We start from the raw sequence: 9,653 nt of genomic DNA, 5'->3' as shown, positions 1-9,653 counted from the left end.
CATCATTCATGATTTCACATATTCTTTCACTTACCCTATGTACCTTAGGCTACACGACACATTACATAATGATAGAATTGCATAATCCTGTATGAAATGTTGGGGATTACACTGCAGCATAGTAAAAGGAAAATAAATAACTCAGTATGTGTGTGTGATATGGGCTGTGTTGGAAATATACAGAGGGATGCGCCTCTTATCGAAGTACCTGATTCTCGCGAGGGTTGGCTTAGCAGAGAGAAACACGGATGAGAGTGAGCAAAATAAGGAACAGCCAACCACCCAGCCTGGTGTACAGAGCAGACGGGGACAGAGATAGACAGAGCCAGGAAAGCCGTCCGAGAAGTGGCTGGGCGTGACGTCACGAGTTTTCGGAACGTCAACAACAACCTGCAGCATCAGAACCTGCTAGCGGCGGTTCCCAGTAGGCGGTTCTTGGGGTAAGAGGAGTTGCTGTCGCTTTTTTTCTGCCACCACAACCTCTCTGTATTGTTTGAAGCCATTCCAGCAGCGACACAGTTCATCCTCTCGTTGTGTTTCCGGCCAAAGCGGCTTTTCTCTCATTTATTCACACGCGCACAAGAAAAGCGCGAGCTTAAAAAAGTACAGGCACGATAGGGGAACCCATTGCTCTCCCCACGACTTCCCGCGCCAGTCAGGTAATATCATTATGACAACAACCATAGTTATGCTACAAAACGGTTGAAAATATACTTCTGATACTGTGTTTATGTGAAGTTAGTAGTATTCAAGAATGGTGGAAGCTATGTCCACTGACAGCTAACGTTAGCCAGAGAGTGTTTGTAGTGCTTGCTACGTGAAGATGATGCTGATGCTGCAACGAGGCTGGGAGCGCGAGACAGTAGACAGGAGGGAGGTGGAGTGGTCTGGGTCGGGATCTGGCCTAGAGTGTGTGCTTTTTCTCAGCATTGCTTTCTGCCCCCCCCCCCCCCCCTCCAATTAAAAAAAAACTAACTATAAATCTCGAGGGAATAAATTGTTTACGTCAGCCATTAAATATTATATACAGTCAAGTATCTGAATAGTTTGGAATAATGTATGCATGCCTGTAAAGTCGATTCTTAATTCTTTAGCTCATCTGCTAGCAAGCTATTGGCGTCATGCGTTTGCTTGACAGCTCTTGAGGTGAGATGATGTAGTTGCTACTGTTGTGCTGGCAGGCTATCATTGGGCGCGTTCAAGGAGATTTTGTGAAGTTGGTGTCACCGCCTTTCAAAGTGTGTTGCATTATGGGGATACAAATTGTCTGACTTGCGCCTACATGTTGACTGCATTGCAGTTGCTCCTCACCAACTTCAACCTGGAGCAATCGCCTGCGTTGTAGGAGGATCTATTTTCAACCAATCCTTATGGTGTTTTTGTTTGAGCCAGCGACGAAACGGGAACAAACTTTTATGTGATCCATATATACAGTGGACATATATAAATAAATAATATTTAAGAACTCTCATCAATTTATTGTACAGACATGATTTCAGTTTGAGTGTGTGATATGGGGGTTAGAGACATGTTTATTTTGAGAACTACGTTGACACTGCCATGCATCTGAGCCTTGCTGTTGGAAAACCACAACAGTGTCCGACTTTCCACTGTCGCAGATGCACCTCCCCCGACCTCACTGATCGACTTTCCACTGTCGCAGATGCACCTCCCCCCACCTCACTGATCGACTTTCCACTGTCGCAGATGCACCTCCCCCGACCTCACTGATCGACTTTCCACTGTCGCAGATGCACCTCCCCCCGACCTCACTGATCGACTTTCCACTGTCGCAGATGCACCTCCCCCGACCTCACTGATCGACTTTCGTCTACAGTGGGCTGCATCAGCCTAACAACTGGAACATGCTAATTTTCAAAAAGCAGCCACATTGTTTCCATAAACCCTTTGAACCCTATGTCAATTTGATACTTTGTGTGCCAACAATGTTTACTAAAGCTTTTGTTTGTTTATGTCTGCATTTCTGCAGCACTCTATAATAATTCAGACAGATATAATTCAGGAAGTCTTGACCCACTCAACTATGTGACACTGTCTCTTTATAATGAGGACTAACACTGCTGCCTGCTCCTCTTTTTACATAAACATTTGGAGTGAAGATGGCTTCTCCTAGAGCCTCATATACCCCTACCACTGCCCATAACCACTGGTACAGTGATAGGCGTTTGTCGTTTTATGACAACTAGGATTCTAATGCAGCCTCCATGTAAATCATACAGTAGGCTATAAGAGTTGACAAGTGATACTGAGGTAATTCAGTATCTGACAAGATAAGAGGAACTCCTGGAATCCATCAGACATCAGCATCCGCCAGCGTTCAATCACACCTTTTCATTTCCTTCATTTCAAACCAAAACACCGGTCTCGCTCTCTCTTGTTACTCTCTGTGTGATCCTTATGAATTTTCATTCTCCGTTCAGGCACTGTTCTGCTCCTTTGGTATTATCCTAATTCAAAAGGCACAAATACAATAGTATGTTTAGTCTTGTGGGCTAGTCTGTGCAGATGATAATGGCAATAGATTTGTATTTGATAGACAACTCATTTTGACTTGGCTTTACTTCCATTAGGAGGGTAAATGCCTTTGGACAACAGCTGCTGTCCTGGGTCTGTTCTAAGATGTTTGATGCTAAAGGAAGTGGAAGTTAGGAAGTGTGTGGCTCGGCTTAATGTACTAAGTGCTTCCAGAAGCCATCTTGGGTTACAGAGCAGTAGGCCTAGTTTTTATCTGAATTCTTAAGTGCGCTGCAGGAGTCGTGTAGAGCAACATGATATCCCTCCGCTAAGGAATCACTTGTAGTCTTGACCAGGGTCTTGTTCATTAGGCACAAATGGGAGCATCATTTAAATGCATTTCAGAACCACTTCAAAAACTATTTGATGCATCTTAAGGAGCTTATGCAGTCTGTTGATAAACAAATGAAAAACATGCCAGCCAGGGCATGTGCATACTGTTTGTTTAGGCTATACTGTCTACAGAATACAATAATTCTAATCAAGGCTTTAAGACATAGGTCAGCAATTTGCATCTTTCTATAATTTCAGCTGTCTGTCATGTTCTGTATTACATTAGTGATGGGGAAAAATGTATACGGTTACATATCGGGATATTGTTGGGGACGATATATCCTATAGTTTTGACTAGAGGTCGACAGATCAAGTTTTCATAACAATCGGAAATCTGTATTTTTGGGCGCCCGATTTGCAGATTTTTATTTATTTATATATATATATTTTACACCTTTATTTAATCTTTATTTAACTAGGCAAGTCAGTTAAGAACACATTCTTATTTTCAATGACGGCCTAGGAACAGTGGGTTAACTGCTTTGTTCAGGGGCAGATCGACAGATTTTCAAATTGTCAGCTCGGGAGATCCAATCTTGCAACCTTAACTAGTCCAACGCAATAACGACCTGTCTCGCTCTCGTTGCACTCCACAAGGAGACTGCCTGTTACGCAAATGCAGTAAGCCAAGGTAAGTTGCTAGCTAGCATTAAATTTATCTTAGAAAAAACAATCAATCATAATCACTAGTTAACTACACATGGTTGATGATATTACTAGATATTATCTAGCGTGTCCTGCGTTGCATATAATCTGACTGAGCATACAAGTATCTGACTGAGCTATGGTAGGCAGAAGCAGGCGCGTAAACATTCATTCAAACAGCACTTTTGTGCGTTTTGCCAGCAGCTCTTCGCTGTGCGTCAAACATTGCGCTGTTTATGACTGCAAGCCTATCAACTCCCGAGATGAGGCTCGTGTAACCGAAGTGGAATGGCTAGCTAGTTAGAGCGCGTTAATTGTCGTTGTGTTGCTGGTTCGAGCCCAGGGAGGAGCGAGGAGAGGGACGGAAGCTATACTGTTACACTGTCAATACTAAAGTGCCTATAAGAACATCCAATAGTCAAAGGTTAATGAAATACAAATGGTATAGAGGGAAATAGTCCTATAATTCCTATAATAACTACAACCTAAAACTTCTTACCTGGGAATATTGAAGACTCATGTTAAAAGGAACCACCAGCTTTCATATATTCTCATGTTCTGAGCAAGGAACTGAAACGTTTCTTACATGGCACATATTTTACATGGAACATATTGGACTTTTACTTTCTTCTCCAACACTTTGTTTTTGCATTATTTAAACCAAATTGAACATGTTTCATTATTTACTTGAGGCTAAATTGATTTTATTGATGTATTATATTAAGTTAAAATAAGTGTTCATTCAGTATTGTTGTAATTGTCATTATTACAAATAAAAAAATAAAAAATCGTCGGATTAATCGGTATCGGCTTTTATGGTCCTCCAATAATCGGTATCGGCGTTGAAAAATTGGTCGACCTTTAGTTTTGACAATATCACAATATTATTTGTGCGCTAGTTAGCTGTACCTACACCAAAACTCCAGTATTTCTCCTTCATAGTTTGTTCTCCATCTAATTTTTAGATATGGAGCCAATTTGTTTTCAGGTCTTTTATTTCCACGACTGATTAAAACATTTTTCTCCTGGCTCTCTCTTGTCCCTCTGCAGCAGACATATGGTGAGCAATATGTTTGGAACATCGAAGCGCAATACATATTGTATCGGCACCAAAGTATTGTGATATTATTGTATCGTGAGGTCACTGGCAATTCCCAGCCCTATATAACACCATGACTTTTCTCTTATGTAGGCTATGGGAATGTGGATGGTCTGTCTGGTATAGTAGGCTATTTCCTTAATAGGCTCTCAATGGGAGGAGGCTGCGGGCAATTCCACTGTAACAGAGTGATGCTGAGACAGTGCAGATGCAAAATTTGGTAACAGAATGACTGTACAAACCATCATTCTATTACCCAACTTTGCATTTGCACTGCTCTTCAGGTAGGCTAAATGTGTTTTTGTAAAATTTTCTGTGGAAATTGTTAAAAGTAGTCCTTGTGACTAAAGTTGAACTTTGCAATCATTGTTTTTTGTTTGACATATATTTTAAAGTGAAAAAGTGAGTCTCAGCATCACTCTGTTACTGTGGAATTGCCCATTTGGCTCCTGAAATAGATTTAGGCTACTTAATCCTTCTGTAGTGATTCTTGGGGGAACAAGGTCTGACATAGTTAGGGTTGCAAAATTCTGGGAATGTTCAATACATTCCCTGGTTTTCCCAAAATCCCGGTTGGAGGATTCCCGGAATCAGGAGGGAGTAGGCAGGAAATCCCCAGCCAGGATTTCGTGAAAACCAGGGAATTCCCAGAATTTTGCAACACTAGTCACAGTGTTTGCATGATTAAGTATTATGTTTTTGCACACTATCTATCCAGTTTAGAGAAAGAAAACATTTGAGTAAATTCAATGTTGTTGTAAATCCCCCAAAACGGAATCAAGCCAGGCATTAGCCAAATAAGTGTTTTTTGTCCAGAAATGCTTGGGTGCTTGTATCATTCTATGTATTCTTTATTTCCTAAATTTCAGCAGCTGTGAATTAATTTATGTGTACCTAGCCTATATTCTTGCTCCTGTATGCTCCAGCCTCCAGGGCTGAGGGAATTGTAAATGCTTCATGGTGTATTTTTGAATGGAATGAGGCGTTTCAGATTCTTTTTCTGCTTGTATCCTCTAGGTCCACCCCCACAGTGAGAGTCAGGTCAGCCTCTCACTCTATAGTTTACTTAGTAGTTCTGATTTGAAAGTGTTTTATTTGTAAATGTGTTGATGGGCAGTGGGCACTAATTGGCCTTTCATATTGCTATGGGAACTAAGTACAACCCAGTGTTGGAGGTTACATAGTCACTATTGGCTCCATGTGTATGGCTCCATGTGTATGGCTCCATGTGTATGGCTCCATGTGTATGGCTCCATGTGTATGGCTCCATGTGTATGGCTCCATGTATTCAGTGCCTTGTGAAGATAATTCAAGTTATTTTTTTACTAGTACAGGGCAACCTGCAGCCTAATAATAATATACTGTACTTCTAGAGGTTCTGGGCCTATATGTCTACAGAATCTCTAGGAAATCAAATGTATTCTGTCTGCTATCACCATGTCTGCAAACTGGCCTGTTCCTCTGGATAAGCATTGATAGTTATTCATGGTGTATAATGTCTGTTTGATTCCCTTGTGGCAAGTGTGTCTAGTAGTTCACACTGGCTTTATCTGATGCTCACTGCATGCTCTGCAGGCATGTGCTTCATGAGTTGATTTTGCTTTCATCTCACTCATTGGCTGATTCCTTTGTTTTCTTTAGTGGATAGGATCTATAGTGTGAGTGTTGCCTATAAAGATAGGCTAGGTATGGATTAGTCTAGTGGGTGACAGTACAGTATTGCCCATTGGAGAGTGATCACAATCAACTGGAGTTCAGTGAATTTCCCTTATATATTGGTGTGCTGTTCATTTTGATTCAGGGCTGTTCCCTGACATGGCGAGATTGATTAATGGTGTATGGCTGGCTGGTACCTCATACAACTGCACATTGATCAAGTACTGATACTCCCTTCAAAAACTATTTGATGTACTGCCATTCTTACGTATTTTATTCCTGTTGTTACTATTTTATTTTTATATTTTTTACTCTGCATTGTTGGGAAGGGCTTGTAAGCGAGCATTTCACAGTAAAGTCTACACTCGTATTCGGCACATATGACAAATGCAATTGGATTTGAGTTGATTTGGCTGGCTCTTTCTGGACCCTCCATCCGCTCCCCTCTCCACCAGGGCTGCGAATTGGCAGGGACCTCACAATACAATATAATCACGATTCTATAGATATTGTGATTCGATACTGAGATTTTATTGCGATTCGACGTTCCAAATATATTGCTCTCTATATGTCTGCTGCAGAGAGACAAGAACCATGAGAAAACGAGTTTTGATCAGTCATGGAAATAAAAGTGCTGAAAAGATGTTGGTTCACTATTTACAAAGAAGATGGAGAACAAGCTATGAAGGAAAAATACTGGAGTTTTGGTATAGGTACACCATCACTACTCTCCATCCCCGTGTGTGAAATGAAATTACTATCTCAACGTTCTCCCTCTGACTATATCAAGACATTGAATTCAGCACTGTTGGTTTTAGCACAGCTGAAGACTGTTCTGCGGTGACAGGCTTACAACAGCAGGGCTGGGGCTTCGTCACACTGGATCTCAGCTCGCCACCGTGTCTGTCACTCAATCTGTCTGAGGCGGAGGGAGGGTGCAGGGGAACATAGTGGAATGGTGGCCAGCAGCACACACTGCTGCCTCTGCCACACATGAAGAGCCAGGCATGATATCGACAGTCAGCTCTCGGTCCTTCTTCCGCCTCTCTCTACTACTATAGACTAGTACTACACAGACAGGCTGAGTCACCACATTCTCTATGACTCCTTTTATTATTTTATGTGCTCTGTCCTTTATACTATAGTCATTCATTGACAGTCATATGAAATCCAGCACCGTTCTGTGCAATGCAATGATTGGGAAGCTCCGTAACCCAAAAGGCTGTGGCTGAAACCCCCTCCAGCCCCATCATATACCCATTGTGTACACCCCAGTGATTTTATAGGCTTCAATGTGCTACACAGCCAGCCAATAACAGATCTTTCTGGGAGGCTCCATCTCCAAGTTCACTTTTATGTTTGGGTGATGCCAGGGTGGGTTCATCTTTTATAAAACATGGCACACAATTTTAAATGTTTTTCTCCCTATAAGACTGCTGTTATCTGGTATGCTGCTTTCACAGCTCAGTCCAAAATACATTTAGAATTCTAACCTCACTCATTACGATGCTAACAAACGTTCCCTAAGCAATAGGCTATTACTTCAAGTGTTCAGCACAGCAATTCGGAGACAATGAAATTGAAATATGATCTATTGTCTTGAAATGCAATCTATACATTTTCATGGATTAAAGAGCCTCTAAGGCCCCTTTGATTATTATAAGGAGGCATTATTTGATATTGATCTCAGGATAATAGATTCTGTTATACCACCTAGGAATTTGAAATGAGGCATGCATGCCTTGCTGCCCCTCACTGAACATTTTCTTATGATATATTTTGGTGGAGGATGTTGGCAGTTGTAAAGTACTCTAAGGATACAGTACTCTGGTTGCATGGTGCTACAGTATGGTGCTACAGTATGGTGTTACAGTATGGTGTTACAGTATGGTGCTACAGTAGGATTCTAAAACTCTGATCACAAGGTTTCAGTTCAGAGTCTCTCACATTTTTCTCGCACTATCACCATCTGTACAATATGAAGTATAAAGTTACCTGTGGGATTTTCACCTGTAAGAGATTCTGTCAACCAACAGCTACTGCCAAGCGGCTAACGTTAGTACTGCGCGCACCCTGTTAGCCTAGTACACAGTGTCTTTACAAATGACTGACATTTTAAAGGTTATCTTCATTGATGCCTCCCCTCCCTTGCCTGTCCCTTCAACACTCAGCCAGAATCTGGACCATATCAACAGGATAATAACGTAAATATCTGGACGCAGGGGGACAGGCCTCTCATCGTTTTAAGTGGGAGAACTTGCACAATTGGTGGCTAGTCAGCCACCAAGTATTTAGTCAGCCACCAATTGTGCAAGTTCTCCCACTTAAAAAGATGAGAGAGGCCTGTAATTTTCATCATAGGTACACTTCAACTATGACAGACAAAATGAGAATAAAAAATCCAGAAAATCACATTGTAGGATTTTTAATGTATTTATTTGCAAATTATGGTGGAAAATAAGTATTTGGTCACCTACAAACAAGCAAGATATCTGGCTCTCACAGACCTGTAACTCCTTCTTTAAGAGGCTCCTCTGTCCTCCACTCGTTACCTGTAATAATGGCACCTGTTTGAACTTGTTATCAGTATAAAAGACATCTGTCCACAACCTCAAATAGTCACACTCCAAACTCCACTAAGACCAAAGAGCTGTCAAAGGACACCAGAAACAAAATTGTAGACATGCACCAGGTTGGGAAGACTGAATCTGCAATAGGTAAGCAGCTTGGTTTGAAGAAATCAACTGTGGGAGCAATTATTAGGAAATGGAAGACATACAAGACCACTGATAATCTCCCTCGATCTGGGGCTCCACACAAGATCTCACCCCCGTGGGGTCAAAATGATCACAAGAACGGTGAGCAAAAATCCCAGAACCACACTGGGGGACCTCATGAATGACCTGGTGAATGACCTGCAGAGAGCTGGGACCAAAGTAACAAAGCCTACCATCAGTAACACACTATGCCGCCAGGGACTCAAATCCTGCAGTGCTAGACGTGTCCCCCTGCTTAAGCCAGTACATGTCCAGGCCCGTCTGAAGTTTGCTAGAGAGCATTTGGATGATCCAGACGAAGATTGGGAGAATGTCATATGGTCAGATGAAACCAAAATATAACTTTTTGGTAAATGCTCAACTCGTCGTGTTTGGAGGACAAAGAATGCTGAGTTGCATCCAAAGAACACCATACCTACTGTGAAGCATGGGGGTGGAAACATCATGCTTTGGGGCTGTTTTTCTGCAAAGGGACCAGGACGACTGATCTGTGTAAAGGAAAGAATGAATGGGGCAATGTATTGTGAGATTTTGAGTGAAAACCTCCTTCCATCAGCAAGGGCATTGAAGATGAAACGTGGCTGGGTCTTTCAGCATGACAATGATCC

General features: G+C 41.9%; 1 protein-coding gene across 1 annotated transcript in view; it reads left to right on the top strand.

The window, feature by feature from the left end:
- Positions 1-240: 240 nt before the first annotated feature.
- akt3a (v-akt murine thymoma viral oncogene homolog 3a) overlaps positions 241-9,653 on the top strand; it is a 133,780-nt gene continuing 124,367 nt past the window's right edge. Inside the window, exon 1 of the mRNA XM_064950288.1 lies at positions 241-440. The gene's annotated coding sequence lies outside the window, so the exon portion shown is untranslated. The remainder of the gene's footprint in view (positions 441-9,653) is intronic.

This window comes from Oncorhynchus masou, chromosome 31 (assembly GCF_036934945.1).
Source record: "Oncorhynchus masou masou isolate Uvic2021 chromosome 31, UVic_Omas_1.1, whole genome shotgun sequence".
Taxonomy (NCBI): Eukaryota; Metazoa; Chordata; class Actinopteri; order Salmoniformes; family Salmonidae; genus Oncorhynchus; species Oncorhynchus masou.
Note: the sequence above shows the minus strand (reverse complement) of the source record. Positions and strands in the feature narration are given on the sequence as shown.